Source organism: Rhinolophus ferrumequinum, chromosome 4 (genome assembly GCF_004115265.2).
Source record: "Rhinolophus ferrumequinum isolate MPI-CBG mRhiFer1 chromosome 4, mRhiFer1_v1.p, whole genome shotgun sequence".
In the NCBI taxonomy this organism is placed as follows: Eukaryota; Metazoa; Chordata; class Mammalia; order Chiroptera; family Rhinolophidae; genus Rhinolophus; species Rhinolophus ferrumequinum.
Genome location: NC_046287.1, coordinates 58,391,125 through 58,411,693, shown reverse-complemented (window position 1 = coordinate 58,411,693; position 20,569 = coordinate 58,391,125). Strand labels below are relative to the sequence as shown.

General features: G+C 39.9%; 2 protein-coding genes and 1 non-coding gene across 5 annotated transcripts in view; 1 reads left to right on the top strand and 2 right to left on the bottom strand.

Moving 5' to 3' along the window:
* The window catches only part of KAT6A (lysine acetyltransferase 6A), a 98,027-nt gene extending 95,408 nt beyond the window's left edge, over window positions 1–2,619 (bottom strand). For 2 of the 3 annotated variants that reach the window (XM_033103831.1, XM_033103833.1), the window contains exon 1: window positions 2,498–2,619. The gene's annotated coding sequence lies outside the window, so the exon portion shown is untranslated. Of the gene's footprint in view, window positions 1–236; window positions 325–2,497 lie in introns of all 3 variants that reach the window. The other variant, XM_033103832.1, reaches the window with a different exon arrangement.
* The window catches only part of AP3M2 (adaptor related protein complex 3 subunit mu 2), a 52,581-nt gene continuing 34,522 nt past the window's right edge, over window positions 2,511–20,569 (top strand). The window contains exon 1 of the mRNA XM_033103837.1: window positions 2,511–2,582. The gene's annotated coding sequence lies outside the window, so the exon portion shown is untranslated. The remainder of the gene's footprint in view (window positions 2,583–20,569) is intronic.
* TRNAV-GAC (transfer RNA valine (anticodon GAC)) lies at window positions 19,540–19,613 on the bottom strand. Its single transcript has one exon. It is a non-coding gene; the product is annotated as a tRNA-Val (tRNA).

The following is a 20,569-nucleotide window of genomic DNA, read 5'->3' as shown; positions in this document are numbered from 1 at the left end:
AGTCTTTAAAAGCAATCAAATAGCAAGTGTTTATTGAGCACCTGTAGGAATTTTAACATGTTTCTATCAACATTCCAAAACAATCATGTATGTAAACCACTGGGATAAATAAGAAAAGAAATGAAATGAGTAATTAGAATACAATGAGGAAACAAAATGAGATGCACTGTGAATAACCTTAGACTACAATTAACCAGAGGGTGCTGGCTATTCTGTGTGCCATAATCTCTGCTCACCAGTCTATGAACTGAAACTCTTCCTTGACATCTTTCCCCAAGAAACTATTCAGCACTTCAACAAGTATCTGGATTAGTAGAAAGAATCCTGTAATGAAAGTAAAAGTGAATCTTTCATCTTTAAAATTCCAGACATTCAGACTGGATAAAACAGTCAGTAGAATAGGCAGAAAACAATTAAGAAAATTTTAACTATTTCATACATTAGAAAAACAACAAATACAATTTACACACACAGATCAAGTTCATACTTTAAGTGCAATATATACTTTAAACATTCCAAATGGAAACAAAAATAATATGAAAAGTAGTCAAGTGGGAAAAGTGCTTAAGGAATTTTTAAATAATCCAATTTCATTCAAATTTCAAGAATTACATGCTGATAGCATCTCCTAAGCCAAACTAAAGTACTTGGAGGGAGTAACAACTGTCAAAATGTTCATAACCAATCTACAGAGAGAGAAACTAGAAATGAGAAAGGCCCAGAATCATTATGTTCAAATGCACAGACTACATATCAAACGTATGGTACAGAAAAAAATTTATTCCCTGTTTGCCAGTCTACAAAGATCTCATAAAGATTCAAGACTGCTGTCCTGAAATGAACATTAACGAATGAAACACAAACATAAATATACTGCCTCTCCAGGATCAAAGTCAATATTCTTCTTTCAGACAAAAGAACCTGGCATATACAAATCTTTTTAAAAATCACCAAAATAATGAATTTTCACAATCTAAACAACTCCTCTGCTTTCAAAACTAAATTTAATTTTACTTTTGTGTTTTTTAGAACCTCTGTTCTTAATCTGAGGAACATTTACATTACAACATAAACAAAAGAAAAAAAAAAAAAAATGGCTCCCACAGCAATTATTCTTACAAGTATCATTAAAATCCAAAGGAAAACTAACAGGTATTAGGAAAGGGATAGTACTATTAACTCGGATAGGAAAAAAAAGGCTGAAGTAAACACTCAAATCTGAGCCAAGATTTATTTTTAATCTGACTAAAAAGAAGCCCCCTGAGAGCTATGCTTCATTTTGGTGAGAGTCTCGAGAGAATAGAAATCATACTATTATTACTCCACGAAAGTTCATTATGTAGATATTAACGCTAAACTAAATAAGAAGCTACAACCTGAGTTTAAGAAGTTGGAAACGTAATTGATTAAGCTCGCAGGTAAAAGAATGAATGACAGTTATTCATTGTCTCTCCGGCCGGGATTTTCACTAGTGTCCAGGTCTTACCAAAGTAAAGGGCCTGCAGACTTGAACTTTACACCAGCGTCTAAAGAGAAAGCACAACTTGCTTCCGACAGTTCTTCCCCGGCCTCCATTCCCCACCCACAAACACATCTTCGCGCTCTCTTTTTAAAGAGCGAGAAACTTTAAAAACTTGGAACAGCACAACCCTGAAGCTTGCCAACGGGTGGCTTCGCCATTCCCATTAGATGGAAACAGAACCCGAGGACTAAGTTAACAATGAAATCACGTGAAAGAGTTAAGAGCAATGTATCACCCGTTCCCAGCTCCTCCAAATCCTCAGCTCCACAGAGGCGGGTTCCAAGGAGGGTTTAGGGCATGCAGGCTACCCGAAGAGCCTGACAGGTCCGGCAGCTCCTGTCCAAACCGGCCGACGATTGACAAGCAGCCCGCCGCCTCCCCTCCCAGCGTCCGGGCTGACAGCCCGACAGACACAACACCACACGTGCTGCCTCCTCCGCACCACAACACCCGCCAGCCTGTCACCCCCATTTGCCGCCTCAGCCCCTCTCGGATCTCCGCACACCCGGCCGCAACCGAAGAGGGAGCGCCCCGGAGCGCGGGCAGGAGGGGCCGGGCGGGCCTGGGCGGCGAGCGCCGGGCGCAGGTGGGGCCGGGGAGGTGGGCGCGCCCCCGAGGGAGAGCGGGCTTGCCGGCACGGCACAGCCCAGCCCGAGGCTCTGCGGCCTGGGCCGCTCGCCGCTTGCCCACCCGCCGACTTCCCCGGCTGGGCCCGGCCCGCCGGCGGGCGGCGGGGACCTTGGGCCGGAGGCGCGCGGACCACGGGGCGGGGAAAGCCGGGCGCCGGCCGGGCGCGAGGGGGCGGCCGTGGCGCCCCAGCCCGAGGCCTGGCGCAGAGCAGCGGGAGGCGGCGCAGGCCGCGACGGGGCCTGCAGCCTCCTGCCGACCCCGCGAGGCGGCGGAGCGGGCCCCAGAGCGACTCAGCCTCGGGTTCGACGGCTGGGGGCGGCCGAGGGTGGCCTCTCGGCTACTTACCGGGGAGGAAGAGAGCCGGGATACCAGGACCCCGGGCCGGACCGCGGAGATGCCCCAAACTGACACGGCCGCCATCTTGGAGACAGTGAGCTCCGGCCGGGGGGAGGGGAGGCGAGGCGGCGGAACAGCCGCGGGGGGAGGGGAAGCGTCGCGAAGGAACGGCTGCCTGGAGGAGGGAGCGGCAACAGCCCGGGAGGGAGGCGAGGGGGGAGGAGGGAGAGAGAGTGCGGGAGGGGGGCGGCAGAGGAGCGGGAAGAGCTGGGCCGAGAGCCGGGAAAGGCCGGAGGGCGGGGCGGGTAAGGAGGGAAGAGCGGGCCGGGCGGGTCACGTGGGGCCGGTACAAAAGGCCAAAGCCAAAGCGGGAGGAGGACCTGATGGGGCTGGAGGCCAAAAACTGGGGGCTCTTTCTAGCCTTTCACACACGGTCAGGTCGGGCAGATACCAGTGAGAGGAGGAGATGATGTATCCCCATTACACAGCTGGGGAAACTGAGAGCAGACGCATGGGTGGGGTGGCTTCAGTGTGGCACGGAAATCCGGTGGCCAGACGGGCTCTGAACTCTTGATGGCGTTTGTGTTTACAGTTAGCAGATCCTCCCTCCCCACTTATGTGCCCTCAGCCCACTTCCACGGTGACTCTCCCGGAACCTGAGGTCGGGAGCTTGTGTGGTGGGGAGGGGGCGAAGGGCAGAGAGGAAGTTGCCTCCCTTCATCGTTCCCCTTCTGCTCACTTTACTCACCCCACACATCTCACTCCTACTGTAGGAAAAAGAGGAGGTGTGTTGAGAAGGGAGAAAGGGTAGAAACTTAGACACTCGTGTCAAGCTCTTTGTCAAGTCACCACAATGATTTCACCCTCCCCACAAATGAGACTTGTTGGACCTTACTAGAGACGTTTTCATAGAAAACAGCATAGACGAGGGTCGTAAGATTTACACAAGGTCACGGAGCTATTTTGTGGCACGCATCTGAGTTTGGAGCCTAGATCTGCCTTACTCCAACGCCTGTCTTCTCGTGCCCTATGCAGAATTGCTCTTGTCCGAATTTATGGCTGAACCACGAACTGGCACTTTTTTCATAGCATGTCTGTCCTCTACTGGTTTCTTTGTCTTGTCTCTCGAGATTGAATCATACCCTTTTTAAATTTTATTTACTACATTCATTGGAAAGGCAGTAAATGACAAATGAAAAGACATACTAAATCGTTAATAATTTTGTGTGGAAGTATTTTCCTGCTACTAGACCTTTATCTGCTTTGTGCATCCTGCGTAGACTACCCTGTTTCCCGGAAAATAAGACCTAGCGGGACCATCAGCTCTAATGCCTCTTTTGGAGCAAAAATTAATACCAGACCCGGTCTTATATTATGTTGTATTATATAAGAGCCGGTCTTATAGTAAAATAAGACTGGGATATTATATTATATTACATTATATTATATTGACCAGGTCTTATAGTAAAATAAGACCGAGTCTTACATTGATTTTTACTCCAAAAGACACATTAGAGCTGATTGTCCCGCTAGGTCTTATTTTCCAGGAAACACGATATTTTCTCTAACATCTCATTTTACCCCAGCTTTACCTTTTAAAGACCACCCTCCCACTCACTCCCTTAACTTCCATGCTTACTTCCTTTTCTGAACTTTTGTAGTACTGACCATTTGCCCTATTCGTTTGACAGGATGTGTGGCCTTTGTAACATTGTATGTTCTTCTAGAATGCCTCTTTGCATCTCCATTACTGTGTTACAAGTAGTACAGACTCAAAACGTTGCTAGTGAATGAAAATTTTTAAGCCACTGAGAAAAAGACGGAATTTCCACCTCCAGCTCAAACCTGGTGTATTCCTCAACCTATACTTTCTTATCTCTTAGCTTTTCTCTGCTCTAATCCTTAGACTGTCTAGACCACTCAATAACAACATAAAAACATATTTTCAGATGATGGTCCAGCCAACTCAATATCCTAGTACTGACACTGAGAACATAAATGTGGTGTGGTGTGATGAGATTTACTTCATCACCCTCCGTCACCTACTTCCAAGCCCCATTGCCAAATTAGGAGAGAAATTTGGAGGTACAAGTTAATCTATTAGAAAGGATATTTTTCATCCTAGATGAATCAGACAGATGCGTTCTCAGGTAAAATGAGAGCTCTTTGTGAAATGGAAATACATACAGGAAAGAAAAGGTGGAGGGAGATTCTCTTTTAAAAGAATAAAGAAAGGTTTTTATTTCCCAAAGAGAACAGATAAAGTCATGTTAATAGAAAGAAAATGAGTTCTTCGCGTGAGACTAGTGTGTGGTCTTCAGAAGAAAAATAACATTTACAGAGATGAACTGTGTTTGCCTTTGGATAATTTGGAAGAAAACTAGCTACAGCCATTCCTGTGAGAAGACCAAACTAGAGTACAGTAGCAAGAATTTAAAACAATTTGCAACAACAAAGAACAGTTTAGCTTTTCAAACAGCTTCCATAGAGAGTCTTTGCTTTACATTTGCATAACTTGAGGGCACATTCAGGAGGTCTTCTCAAAAGATCTGCAACAAAGACAGATTAAAGTCCTCGTCTTTCAAATGTTAAAAAAAATCCACAGCACTGAACAGACAGTTTTTCTTGCTTCAAACTTGACTCAGAATTCAGCCCTGCAGGGTTGCCAGCTATGTTATTTCCCTCATCCACATTTTGCACTAGGAATCCCTGCCTTTTCACTTGTAGTAGGTAGTTACATTTTTATGCTGACTCTAGCTAAGCCTAAAATTGGAAGTTTGCTCTATACTTATTTCAACAGGAAACGCTTTTAGTCCATTTACATTTAATATAATTACTGCTGTATTTGGATTTCTACCTGCCATCTTGCTATTTATTTTCTTTTGTTCACTTACTTTACATCCCTTATTCTCTTTTTTGCCTTCTTTTGAATTAATTAAAATATTTTAATTATACCATTAACCTCTATTAGCTTATTAGTTATACATTCTTTTAGAAATCTTAGTAATTACAGCCTGCCTATTTGACTTATTACACTCTAACATAAATAATTACTTATACCACTTTCCCAATAATGCTAAGACCTTAGAATACTATGTCTCCACCACCCTTCCACTTTTGTGGTTTTTATTGTCACAGATTTTAATTGTGCATATACAGAGGGTGCCAAAAAAATGTATACACATTTTAAGAAAGGAAAACTGTATTAAAATTGTAATACTCAATATATACCGATAACAAAAGATGAATACAAGTCACGTTTGTCTTCTGCAATTACAAGAGGTGCTCAAAGTGGTTACCATCAGCATCCAGACACTTCTGATGACGGCGAATTACTACTTGAGCAATGTTGACCAAAGTGTCCACTTGTATACATTTATTTGGCACCCCTGGTATTTTAAGCCATACAACATTTTATAATTATGTGTTTTCTACAGTCAATATTCATTATATTCACCTACATATTTATTTACCCTTTATGTTACTCCTTGTTCCAATATACATTTTGGTGCTTCTGACTGGAATTTTTTCCTTCTTTCTCAATAATTCCTCTGTTCATACTGTAGTAGGTCTGCTGGTGACAAGTTCTCTCCATTTTTGTTTGCCTAAAAACTTCATTTTATCTTTCATATTTTTGCTGAGTATAGATAGCATTCTAGTTTGGCAAATTTTCTTTTCAGCACTTTAAAGATGTCCTTTTATTGTCTTCTGGTTTCCATCATTCCATTGTTATTCCTTTGGAAACTAATATCTTTTTTCCTCTGGCTCCTTTTAACATTTTTTTTCTTTAGTTTTCCACAAATAATCTGTGATATGTCTAGATGTGATTTTCTTTGTATTCATCCCACTTGGGTTCATGAGTGGCATGTGCCACTCGTGAAGTCCTTTGAATTTGTAGCTTGGTATCTTTTATCTGTTTTCGAAAATTCTTGGTCTTATCTCTTTTTTCCTTTTAAGACTTCGGTGACACATATGTCAGAATTTTTCATTGTTTACCATCTGTATTTACTACCATTTTTTTGACATCTTTCTTTATGCATGAGTCTGTGAATTTTCTATCCATCTACCTAAATCTTCTCTTAAATCTATTTATTGAATTCTTAATATTGGTCATTGTATTTTTAAGTTCTAGAAATTTCATATGATTTTTTAAAAATAAAATCCAATTCATTTGGAGCAATTCTCCATCTTTTTATTTTCTCCACCTTTGCCTATACTTTCTTGAACGTATAAGTCTAGCTATTTTAAATCTCTTCCTGATCATTACAATAGCTAGATCTTCTGTGGATTTTTTTCTATGTATATTCTTTCCACTGACTTTTGGTCAATTTAGCAAATTGAGTCTGACATTATATATAGTGGATAATATATTATGGCCAGCTGGGTTTAATCCCCGGGATGCAAGGCTGATTTACCATTTGAAAAACCAGTCGATATAATTCACATTAGCAAACTAAAACAGAAAAAATTCATATGATCAATTCAGCAGATACAGAAAAAGTATTTGACAAAATCCAACAAATATTCCTGATAAAAATCTCTCAGCAAACTATGAACCTTCTCATAGTGATAAAAGGGCATTTGTGAAAAATCTACAATTACCATGATACTTAATTAAAGACCAATTAAACCATTAAAGACCAATTAAAGACCAATACTTTCCCTTTAAGACATGATCGAGACAAAGGTGTTGGCTGTCACCACTTCTATTCAACACTGCTCTAGATTCGAGACAGATCAATAAGTCAGGAAAATAAAAAGGCATTCCAAATTGGAAATAAATAAATAAAGATCTTTTCTCATAGATGACATGATTTTCTAGCTAGGAAATCCTACAGAGTCTACAAACAGCTACTAGAATTAATGTTTATCATTGTTGCAGCATATAAGATCAATATACAAAAATCAAGTGTAAAACAATCTGACTTTAAAAATGGGCAAAGGACTTGAATTGACATTTTGCCAAAAAAGATGTATGAATTGCCAATAAACCCATGAAAGATGCTCAACATCACTAATCGTTAGGGAAATGCAAAATCAAAATCGCAGGTACCACCTCACACGCATTAGGATGTCTACTATAAATTAAAAAAACAAAAAAGCAGAAGATAACAAGTGTAGATGAGGATGTGAAGAAATTGGAACCCTTGTGCATTGTCGGTGGGAATGTAAATTGGTGCAACCACTGTGGAAAACAATATGGTGGTGCCTCAAAAAATTAGAAATAAAACTATATGATTCCGCAATCCTACTTCTGAGCATGTATCCTAAAGAATTAAAAGCAGGTTCTTAAAGATAGTTGGCACGTCCTTATTCATAGCAACAATATTCACAAGAGGCAATATTCACAAGAGCCATTAATGGATGAACGGATAAATAAAATGTGATATATATATATATATATATGTATATATGTATACATATATATATATATATATATAATGTTAATGGAATATGACTCACTCTTAAAAAGGAAGGAAATTCTGACATGTGCTACAACATGGATGAACCCTGAGAACATATGAACTAAGTAAAATAAGCCAGTCACAAAAAGATTTTAAAAAATGTATGATACCACTTATATGAGGTAACTAAAGTAGTGAATTCATAGAGATAGAAAGTAGAATGGTGGTTGCCAAGGGCTGGGGGGGAAAGTAACTGGGGAGTTATTGTTTAATGATTTCAGAGTTTCAGTCTTGCAGGATCAAAAGAGTCTGGAGGTGGATGGTGATGGTTGCACCACAGTGTGAATGTACTTAACACCACTAAACTACACATTTACAAATGGCCAAGACAGTAAATTTTATATTATGTGTATTTTACCACAATTTTTTAAAAGCGTATTTCAATATACCAGCAACAACTGAGATGAAAATGGAAAAAGCAATATATTTTACAATAGCATCAAAAACATAAAATACTTAGGGGTAAATCTGACAAAGATGTACAAGATATGTTCATTGAATGCTGCAAAATGTTGCTGAGAGAAATTAAAGAAGACCTAAGAAAATGGGAAGATATACCTTGTTTTGGGATTGAAAAATGCAATATTGTTAAGATGTCAATTATTCCCAAATTGAGTTATAAATTCAATGCAATAGCAATCATAATCCCAGCAAGATTCATTTGTAGAAACTTGAGAAGCAGATTCTAAAATTCTTATGAGAATACAAAAGATGTAGAACTGTCGTAAAAGTTTGAAAAAGAACAAAATTGAAGGAGTTATACTGCCTGACTTTCAGACTTTCTCAGTTTCCTCATGCAGGGTATATCAGTTACTGTTACTAATGCCTACCATTCTATCGTATAGGATTGTGAAAATTTTAAAAGTTACTATAGTTATAGCACTAAAATAGTCTGTGTTATATGGTAAGCACACCATTATGTTAACTCTTATTAATATTATTGTAGTATTTTAATTTGTATTTCCCTGATTATTATAAAGTAAATATGTCAAATATGTAAGAAATAAAAGGAGAAATTGGAAAGGTGAGTGATGAGCAAGAAAACATCAGAAATGACCAGATAGATATGAAAGAGGAACAAATGGACCTTCTAGGAATAGAAAATATAAGAATCGAAAAGAAAACTAAATGGAAGAATTGAGGATAAGTGTATTGATGTTGCAACTTACTTTGATATGCACAACAAAGTTAGATTGATGGATGCATTGAGGGATAGAGAGATGGCTACATGTGTGATAAAGAAAGTATACTAAAATGTTAATTGTAGAATATAGGTGGTAGGTGTGTGGGATTTTTAGTCTAAAATTCAACTTATCTATATCTTGAAAATTATTATAATAAAATATTGAGAACAAACAGAAAAGTTAATCAGCATAATGGACAAAGTTTGAATACTGAAATAGAAGATAAATCTGGAGAAATTTCAAAGGACGTAGCCCAGGAACAAAAGAGATAAAGACTCTGAAAGGCTAGTTAAGATATGTGTTATAAAATGAGAAATTGCCATCTGTCTTAACAGAATTCTAGAAGTAGATAACAGAAAGGGGAAGAGGCAATATTCAAAGTAAAGTGGCTGAGAATTTTTCATTACTGACAAAAGACAGTAATCCACAGATTCAGGAATTCCAGTAAATTCCAAGAAGGATAAATAAAAATAAATTTACTTCCCACTAAAGGGATTTTCAAAAGACATGCTTCATGAAGAATGAAAATGACTCTAGAAAAAAGATTTGAGGTGTGGATAACTCTAAACAAACATTGGTTATTATAAAGCAGTGATAATAATGTTTAATTTGTGGGATTAAAAAAAATAGCGAGTTAGAACAAACTGGTTGGACTACAATAACAATCTAAGCCTGAGAGGGAGTTATTGAAGTTAAAAGATTATTTGGAGTTAAAAATATCAATTATCTTTAGATTTTTTAAAGATAGGTAATCAAGTTAAAATTCAAAGCATAACTAGTGTAACAAAAAGTTTTTAATTTGTATCTTTAAAAGCATTGCAGGGCAAACATTGAAAGATATTTTAAAAGTTTGATTTATTCTTTTTGCAGATAAAGAAATCCAAATGTATCTATAATGATAAATGTAAATAGATTGAATAATGCAGTTGGCAGTTGTAGACTTCCAGACTGGGTATATCTGCCCAATTCCTTCTCCCTAACTCACCATTCAGATAAGTCACCCCCACTCCTGAAACCGGAGGCCACACGAGTCCGGTCGGGGCTCGTGCTGCCTGCACCACTCAGCCAATAGACCAACACAGGAGTTGGGTCATAGAATAAACGTTTAGTATCAGAGCACCAGTGGTCTGAGAGGGCAGCGAGTTAACACCTCCAAAAACTGCCTTACCATTCTCAGACAGGCTTGAGATTCTTAAGGGAAAAATCTAGGCTACGTGATGGTTCCAGGGGTCTGCATGTAGCCTTCCCTTTGGCCATGTGATTCTGTGGTAAAGTCAACAAACCCAGGAATAATGATGGGATTCACCTGGAAAGAAAGCTAGACTGTAGAGATTGTGATCAATGAGCCTAAAGGTATTAATCGTAAATTTCTAAAATAGGGAACTGGGGGGGACAGGGGACATTCAGAGCTCAAGCCACAGGGGGTTGATCTATTATTAAGCTATAGGTAGGTCAAGTAAAGGTGAGGTCGGGGACATGAAGAGGTCTCTACTGTGGGGGTGCCAACCAGGCCCTGCTTCAATATGACAAATACTGGTAGTGGCCTACTCAATATCTGCTTTTCCTTCCTTAGTAACAGAATTCAATTATATTTTGGACAGCAAAATGTGCTCTTAAAATGACATATTCCAGTTTCTCTTGAACCTAGGGAGACCACCAATGAAATGCAAGTAGAAGTTATTGGGTAGGACTTGCAGGAAAACTCTTCAAAAAGGAGACAGACTCTGGCATGTACTCTTTCTTGCACCTTCTTGCTCTCTGGAATGCAGACATGAGGGTTGGAAGCCATTTTGGACCATGAAGCAATCTTGAGGATGGAAGCTACATGTTAAAGATAGTAGATCAAAAAGCTACAAGGAGCTTGGGTATCTGATGATTGCAGAGCTGCCATACCAGCCCAGGGCTGCCTGCCTCAGAACTTCCTTTACGTAAAAAAGAAATAAAACCTGTATCTTGTTTGATCTGCTTGTTTGGATTTTCATTGTATATGCCACCAAAACCTAATCTTAATTAATGCATGATGTCCCACCATTAAGAATAGAAGCTCTGAAATTGACAAACCTGAAATTGAGAACCTACTCTGCAATTAATTGGCTGAGTGACCTTGGACAAGTTAGTTAAAACTCTCTAGTCTCAGTTCATCATCTGTAAAATGAGGATAATGGATGTTACCTACATTGTAGGGTTGTTGCGAGGATTAAATGAGATATTGTGTGAAAAACATTTAGTACAATGTCTGGCACATACTAACAATAGAAAATGTCAGTAGTGTAACCTAAGGCAAAGAAGAAATCAGTGGTCTCCAACCTAAACTAAGACCATGGCACATTTTGTTAATCTTTCTACGTATCTTTTGTCATCTATCACTCCTCAATTTTCAATATACTCTTTCCAAACCTGTGCCTCTTCTCAAGAACCCTGCCTCTCTCAGCATATGACATTGCTTCCTACTTCACAGAGAAAATTGGGATTATTAAGAATGAAATCCCTGAATATCCTGCCCCCATGCCAATTATCTTTCTGGGGAGTTTCTTGTCCCTTCAGAAGCGAATCCTTCCTGTGATTTGGAGAGAGTTCCTCTCATCAATTCAGAGATCTGGGCTCATCATACCCCATCTGCCTCTCTTGCCTCTCAGCTTATGTAAACATGCTCAAATCTCAGCCATTTTACAAAAATCAAGACAGAACACGATTGCTCCTTGACCCTCGTACACCTGTAGCGATTGATTCTTTCCCCTGCCCCTCAGAGCTAAGCTGTTTATTAAGAGAATAGTCTATATTCATTGTATCCACTGCTAAATAGTATTGGCTGCTATTTAATAAACATTTACTATGTACCAGATGATTTATTACATTATCTACAATCTTCAAATCAATACCACAGAGTACAGCTATCACTCTGCTTTTTAATAAACGACGTAACTGAGGCTCAAAGAGAATTAAGTATCTTGTTCCAGCTCACACAGCTAAAATGTGACATAATCAGTGACACCCAGGTCAGTTTGAATGCAAGTCATGTTATTTGCATTGGATCAGCAGTTCCCAAACTTGGCAGGGCATCAGAGTCATGTAGAAACCTTAAGAAAAATACAGGTTCTTAGGTCCCATCCCAGATCTACCAAATCATAATCTTTTGAAGAAGAGCCTGGGAATCTATATGTTTCAAGCTCCCTGAGTGAATCTGATACAGACAGTTGACGTATGTCAACTGCCTCTCGTAGTTGTGTTCCTCAACTCATCCCACTGGCTTCTAGTTTCTAATCCTCAAGTCGAATTGCTCTCAGGCCTCCTTGTGGCAAGATCCACCAGACAGACACTTTCCAATCTTCATCTTGCTTAACTTCATAACATTTGACAAGCTAACCAATTTCTAATTTATTTTTTTGGCTTCCAGAATACCATACTCTACTCTTGGATTTCCTCCCTTCTTTCTTTTCTTTCCTTCTCTGTCTCTATTTTGTCTGTGATCTGCCCACCTCTGGCCACCTCCTTAAATGTTGACACCTCCCACCTTGGTTTCTAACCTCACCCTTTTCTCAATCTAAACACTGTATTTTGTTGATCTCATCCACTCCCATGAATCTAATTGCTGTTTATATATTAATGACTCCCAAACTGGTATTTCTAGACTTACTCTTGGCTACTGGATCTGTGAGTTCATATATGAAAAATTGCCAGCTAAATATCACTTAGGTCCCTTAAACTCAACAGGTCCATACTGAATTCATGACCTTCCTCAAACAACCTTCTCCAGGTCTGGCTTCACAGGTGTCTTAGGCAGCCCAACTGCTGTAACAAAATACCACAGACTGGGTGGCTTAAGTAACAGAAACTTATTTTCTCACAGTTCTGGAGGCTGGAAGTCTGAGATTAGGGTACCAGCAGGGTTGGGTTCTGGTGAGAACTCTTTTCCTGGCTGGCAGACAGCTGCCTTCTTGATGTGTGTTCACATGACATTTCCTACGTGTGTGCATGTGTTCCTCTTCTGATAAGGCCACCAATCCTATCAGATTAGGACCCCACCCTTTTAACCTTATTTAACCTTACTTGTCTCCTAAAAGCCCTATCTCCAAATATAGTCACATTGGGGGTTAGCATCTCAATATATGAATTTGGGGGGACACAAACATTCAGTGCATAACAGGTTGGCAACCAGTGCAGTTGCACAGGGCCCTGTGGTTGAAGTTTAGTGGTCTGTATTAGCTGTTTTGCAATTCTTAATAATTTTATCTTTGACTTTATGTCTTATAAGTGACGTCCTATGAGACAATGGAACATGTGTATCAGCTCTCACACCATCTTCCCTCCTACTACCTCCCTGCATCCCTGGGACAGGTTCTCAGTCTATTGCTCCTACACCCTAGCACCAAGGGTCTCCCCATCTTCTGTGACTGCTACCACTTTCTGACCCCAATGATGGGATTCTGGGTATGAGTGCAGGGAGGGTCAGGGTTGGGGACAGTCACACTGTGATATCTCTGGGCAGGGCATAACAGTGGCTGTCCCAGTCCTGGGCTGACAGAACTCTGGCACATTCAGTGATCAACTTGCCAGCCAAGCCTCTTGTCCACCCCTGTACAACTACCTAAGGCATCCAGACACAGAAGTAACAATCTTCTTAGAGATCATCTGTCTGCTGTGTGTAGGGACTGTAGGCTCACGGGAAGGGTTGATGCCTGGCTTGAGCTCAAGGGTGTTAGTCCCTGGTTGGCAGGAGGCATAACCTGGCAGCTCTGTGCCCAATCACGAGATGAGGACCCAGGAGTCTGTGAGGGTCTGCGCTCACCCTGCTTGTATGCCTGTACCCAAGAGAAAAATGACGTTAAAAAAAAAAATGACATTAAGTAGGAAATGAGGATCACCATGACAAGTCAAGAGAGAGACCCTGAAGAAGGGGGAAAAAAGAGTTTTCCTTGAACCAGGACCTGTAATAATTTAGCTGTGACACAAAGAAAAAATAAATAAATAAATAAATAAATAAATAAATAAACGAAAGCTGCCAAGATACACCAATATTTTTTAATTGAAATAGAATTTTATAGAATAACTATGATATGTTTAAGACCAATATTTATTAAAGTTAATGACTTTCCAAACTTTCCTTCCTCCACTGCAAGGGCCCCTGAAACCATGTAGGGCAGGACAGAGTAGGGAAAGGCCAGATGGTTGCCATGAATACTTGCAGGTGTTTAAAGCATCCTTTTATGGGCCAGTTGGCAAGTGGCTCATGGTTTGTGTCAGGTTGGTGTAAAAGTGTAGGATGCCAACAACAACAAAATATCACCCATAGAATGTTCTTCCTAAAACATCACTATATCCACATCAACTGCCTGCAGAACGTCCTTTGGTAGTTGCCCAAGTTTTACAGGTGAAAGCCTGGCCCTGTGTAGGAGGATGTTCAAGCCTCTTCACTCATGCCCTTTCCTTACTGTGCCAACTTTTTACCCTGTTTCCCCCAAAATAAGACTTAACTGGACAATTAGCTCTAATGTGTCTTTTGGAACAAAAATTAATATAAGACCCAGTATTATATTATATTATATAAGACCCGATCTTCTATTAGAGTAAAATAAGACCGGGTCTTATATGAATTTTTGCTCCAAAAGATGCATTAGAGCTGATTGTCCAGCTAGGTCTTATTTTCGGGGAAACACGGTATGTCACCTTTCCTCAACACCCAGCTTACACAGCAGTCAAGCCGATTTCCTTCCTCTTCTCTAGCCTTGCTGTTTTTGTACCTACAGAAATTTCTTCACTTATTGAACAATACCCATCCCATCCTACTGAAGTTCTACCCCCATTTTTATTTTATCTAACAAACAGTTAAATAGCATTATAATGCATGAAGAAGCACTATTTAACTGCTTTACATGTATTAATTACTTCAATCTGCACAATATCCCTGTGACATAAGGACTATTATCCATTGCCAACTTACAGATGAAGTTAACCAACTTTCCCAAGGCACAGAGCCAGAATTTGAGCCAAAACACCTGCTCTAGACCACAGTTTACGCTCTCAATCCTATACTATGCTGCCTCCACTAAGCCTCTTACGGCTACTCCAGTCCATAGAAACTTCTTGTTTGTTTGCTTCTATTTTAAAACGGTTTGCTGGTATTTATATCCTGATAAATCATGAAAGGCCCCTTCCATCCTCTTCTTACTTTTGTCACATCTTCCCTTTGCTGTATCTCAAAATCCTTGGAGCCAACATATGACATATAATTCTACAAACAAATCAACAGACATCTCTGTGGGTAAAAGAAAAGGAGACAAACAAATATGCAAGAGCTTAACCCTTCTCATGGTTTGTTATCCCACAATTACATTTTGTGCATTTTTTTCAGTGGAGGGATCATAGGGAGATCAGTTCATGCAATGGTATGTGTATCGGAGTCGATAGCAGATTAGAAACTGCTCTGGGTATATTAAGCAGAAAAGGAATTTAATCCAAGGAATTAGGTACTTACAAAATTGTTTGAAAGGCTAGAAAAGCAGGCTTTAGGTTGGGCCTCTAGGAGTGATTCTCAGAATGACTGCAGAAGTGACCCTTCTTCTGTTCTTCTTGGAAGCAGCCTTGAGGTGATGCCTGAAAATGGTTCACTGCTCCCTTAATCCAGAAACCTCCCCCAAATCATGCAAATGATGAGGTTCAAATCTGTGTGTTCACTTCAAACACACCCATGAAACGGCGTAGGCCTTAATGGATATGCTTACTTGAAAAGTCCCCAAGTATCTGAACGATGTCACTTTACAGAAGCAATGTGTGCCATTACATGGTTACAATGGCGGAGCTGGTAATTGTGCCCAGGTCAAACAGTGGCGCTGAAAACAGGGTCAGTGGCCTAAAAATAGTGCTGATTTTTTGTTGCACATACTTAAAAATTCAGAGATAATGCTGAACTTAAGGATCAGATGTAGATTCTCTGGTCATTGAGCTCATCCAAGTGAACAATGCCCCTAAGATGCACCGCAAGACTCAACAGAGCTGCTGCTTGGATTAACCACTGCATGAGCTCCTCCTGCCATATTGAGAGGATCCTTACTGAAAAAGAGCAGATTGTTTGCAACCAGAAGAGGAGGTTGCACACAAGAGAAAGATATCCCAGAAGAAGCTGAAGAAACAAAAACTTAGGGCATGGAATAAATGCAGAATACAAGGAAAAGGAAAAAAAAGTGATCCCTGAGGGAACGGCTCTGTTGCCATGATCGAGCACTTCAGGAATCAGTATGCCACCATGCAAAACAAAATTCAGGCTCTAGGACAGACACTGTTGACATTTTGGACAGGATAAGTCTTTGCTAAGGGGGCTGTTGCAGGGTGTTAAACAGATCCCTGACTTCTGCTTACTATGTGCTGATGGCACTCCTTCTGTCTTGATAATCAAAACTGTCTCCAAACTTTGCTAAAAGGTCCCTGGGCACTGAAGGGCCCCTCGATGAGAACCACTGCTCTAGAATACCATAATCTTAGCCTCAGTCAGGAGTTCAGGTAGTTATTGTCATATTATTTCCAGGCACAAGCTGCCTTAGCTGTGACAAGTGGATCAACAATACCAGTGGAACAGTCAGCTTCAAAGCCACGCCCACCCTCAGCAATACCGTCCATACCAGCAAACATGAATGCCTATACCTCTCTTCCTACTTAACTTACTTTCAAATTCAGTTTTTACACAAAGGTTTCTGATTGGTGGAACCTAAATCATACCAGACCCCAAGCTACAAGGGAGTCTGGGAAATTCATTTTTATTTTTCAGCCTTCTTGTTTTTGCAATACAAGAAGGCACCCTAGAAGGAGGTTGAAATAAATATCGAGAGATTCAATCTACTGTATCTGCCACAGCATGTAAACTTTTTGTTCTTGCCAAATGAACCAGGCAAGATGAGAATGTTAATCTATTTGAGCGGAAGTGCATTATCATTGTTTTAAGGGGGAAAAAAAATGGGGCCAGAAAACTCTACCAGTGTCCATTATCAGGAAGAAATGGTATGTGGTATTTTATCAATCATTGTCTTAATCAGTCATCTGAACCTTACCCATACTACCCTGCGATTTCATCTTACATTTGTAAATGTCTTGTCTCCCTGTGAAGCTGCTAGTTCTTTAAGTTTAGGACAGTGTACTCCCAAAATGCTTGAACATAGCTATAGATATATTGTGGATATTCAGTGAGAATTATTAAGCATTTTTAAAAGTATGTTTAATCATAGTCAGGAACAGTCACGAGTATTTCTAACCATTATTCTTTAGCCAGGATCAAAGAGGCACTTTCCTGTCTCTTAGGATATTTTCATAATCTCAATACTTTGAAACATTATGGGACCATTAACATACCAGCTGTTGGCATTGGATCTGAACTAAGAACTCTATTGAGGGTTAAGAGTTTAAGAATTAAAATTTTTTTCATCTTAAATATGTACTGCTTTACTCTGTTACCCCCACCATGGAATAACAGAGACCAGATCTATCCTTCTACCTGAAACAGCAGCAGCAACAAAAACAGACAAAATATATGAGATGCTGGTTTTCGAGACACTTGCGTTATGCAATAGACAGCGATCTCTGTGAGAGAGGAAACAGATGGGGCGAATGTTGCAGTTGCCTTCGATCACTGCCTTGACAGCATTCCCAGGCCATGGCACAGGGAGGAGGCACTGAGAAACAGCCCAGTAGAATTGCTGGGTCGAGGAGATGGTGCTGAGAGTTGGGGAAGAACAAGGCAACTAGAGTTCTTAGGATAGAATTCCAAAGAGGAGAGAGCTACACAGAGAGACAATGCCAGAGATCTGCCTTGGGTCCTCCCTGAGTCTTCAGCTGAGTACTAAGCTACACATATGTGTGAGGGAACTGAGGCCAGAGAAAGACCCATCCAAATGAATGAAAGTTAACAGTGCCCAGTGCTTACACAAGACCACGACTGGTGTCTGTTTCCATCAGCTAGAGTAGAACCTGCTGTATCACAGGCACTGGGTAGAGTTTGGCCTCAGCAGTGGAGAATAATTAACTCTACACTGAGCACCGCTCCAGACCCTCCTAACAAATCATAAAAGTAAGACGCAAACAGATCAAACTGTATCCAACACACTTAACTGAATCAGGGAACAAAGCTCAAGAATATTTATAGGAATACAACACTATTCAGCACCTAATAAGGTAAAATTCACAATGTCTGACCTTCAATAAAAGAAAAAAAATCACCCAACATGCAAAGAAGAAGGAAAATATGACCCACAACACGAGATAAAGAAATCAGTCATAACTGATGTAGAAGTGACATAGATGCCAGAAGCAGCAGACAAGGACATCAAAACAGTTACAACTGTATTCCAGAAGTTCAAAAAGTTAAGTAGAGACATTTATTAGACTGCTTTCCTTCTTTCCTTTCAGAAGAATTCAGTCCAAAAACCATTAGTAGAGCCAAGCAAAGTAGGTACCTGTGCAGAGAGGGTTGGAGCTGGAGCTGGGGCCGGCATGGTCTCAGCTCTGGCAGGGTGAGAAGGATATTTGCATGGTGGGGTATTAGTAGCAGGAGATTGATTACACATGGTGGTGGAAGGGGGTGATTCAGAAAGTAAATATATTGAGGAAAATTGGAATCAGCTTTCTCATTATCAGAAAAGGAAGTTACAAAATGGAAAGGGAGAAAATTGGATGATTTAAAGGTATTGTGAGAACTCATGTCAATATATACATGGATAATAAAATGAACGTAGATGTGAACGCATATATATGTACATATGTGTATACATACATATGTTCATATATACATTCCCTAGCTCTGTCCACCGAGAGTCTGGGAGTAACCTCACCCCAATATCATGGAAATAGTTCTGATCAGAAATCATAGAAGAAATATGTCCATAAAGGAGAAACCTCATGTCCAGTTGTAGCTTGGTAATTTGAACAACTTTTCTTCAAAGAATGTCTTTAAGCTTTGTAAGTCATAATGACAAATCAAGCATAACAATAAACATTGCATTTCTACATTCAAAAATTTATTTTATAGACATTAACTTCTTTATCACTTATGAAAATAAATAAAATAAAGTGTGGACTTTGGGTTAGTCCTGGAATTCAATTTTAGCTATAGCATTTACTAATTTTGTGATCCTGGTGAATCATTTGATCCCTCTGAGCCTCAGTTTCCTCAAATGTAAAATAAATATACTTACCTTTTAGTGTTTTGCGTTATTAATTAGATTGCATATTCCCACAATGCCTGGCATAAAATAAACGCTCAGTAAATGATAGCTATTAGTACATTTGTGTGTGGTGTAAATTGGGCAGGTTTTTATTACTTTCATTTAACAGAGAAAGAAAGATGTCAGAGCAGAAAGTATCAATTAATTCAGACAACAAATGACTTTTTTTTTTTTTTTGAGGAGTGTGCAGCCCACAGTGGCCCATGCGGGGATGGAACCGGCAACCTTGGTGTTGTCAGCACCACGCTCTAACCAACTGAGCCAACCAGGCACCCCCACAAATGACTTTTAAGTAGGAACTGGATATGTTCACAGGGTTGAAGATATTCTAGAGAGCAGGGAGATAAGAGTGAATCTCCAAGGTGGGTAACAGCAGGAGAGATATATAGGCAGCATCATTACCTGGATCTGGCAGCAGCAAAGACGCAAGGAGGTTCGTGGGAAGTAAAGATGTCAAATTAATTTGCTCCAGATACTGTAGAGTTTCGATACACAGCTAAACTAAGCCAAAGAACTCTGGTCATGATTCTTTAGCATAGAATCTTATATTTATGATTTATACCCCATTAGACCATGCCATGTCTAGATATCTCTTAATCAAGAGCAACCTCTTATTTAGAGGAGTTACTCATTAGGTTATGCCATGTCTAAGCCAGGAGGTCTCTGGCTGCCCTAGGTTTCGTAAGTGAATACTGTTTTTTATTGTTGCTGGATGAGGAGTATTTAAGAGTTAGACCAAGGACATTTGTGTTCTTTCTGTCCCGGATCCTTTAGATATCAGGGCTTGAGTCTTCTGGGTCAGATCTGAGTTTGTTACTTAGGCCACTACCACCTTTTTTTGCTATTGTGTGACTAGTATTGCTATAAGCAAATATCTCTTCACGTCCCTAATTTCAATTCTTTTGACTATATACCAAGAAGTGAATTGCTGTATCATAAGGTATTTTTATTTTTAATTTTTTGAGGAACCACTATGATGTTTTCCATAGTGGCCACATCCTTTTACATTCCTATCAATTGTGCAAAAGGGTTCAAGTTTCTCCACATCCTTACCAATACTTGTTATTTTAGATTTGTTTTTTTAAATAGTAGCCATCTTAATAGGGGTGAGGTGATTCTCATTGTGGTTTTGATTTCCATTTCCCTAATGATTAGTGATGTTGAGCATCACTCTATGCTTGTTGGCCATTTGTATGTCATCTATGCAGAAATGTTGATTCCAGTCTT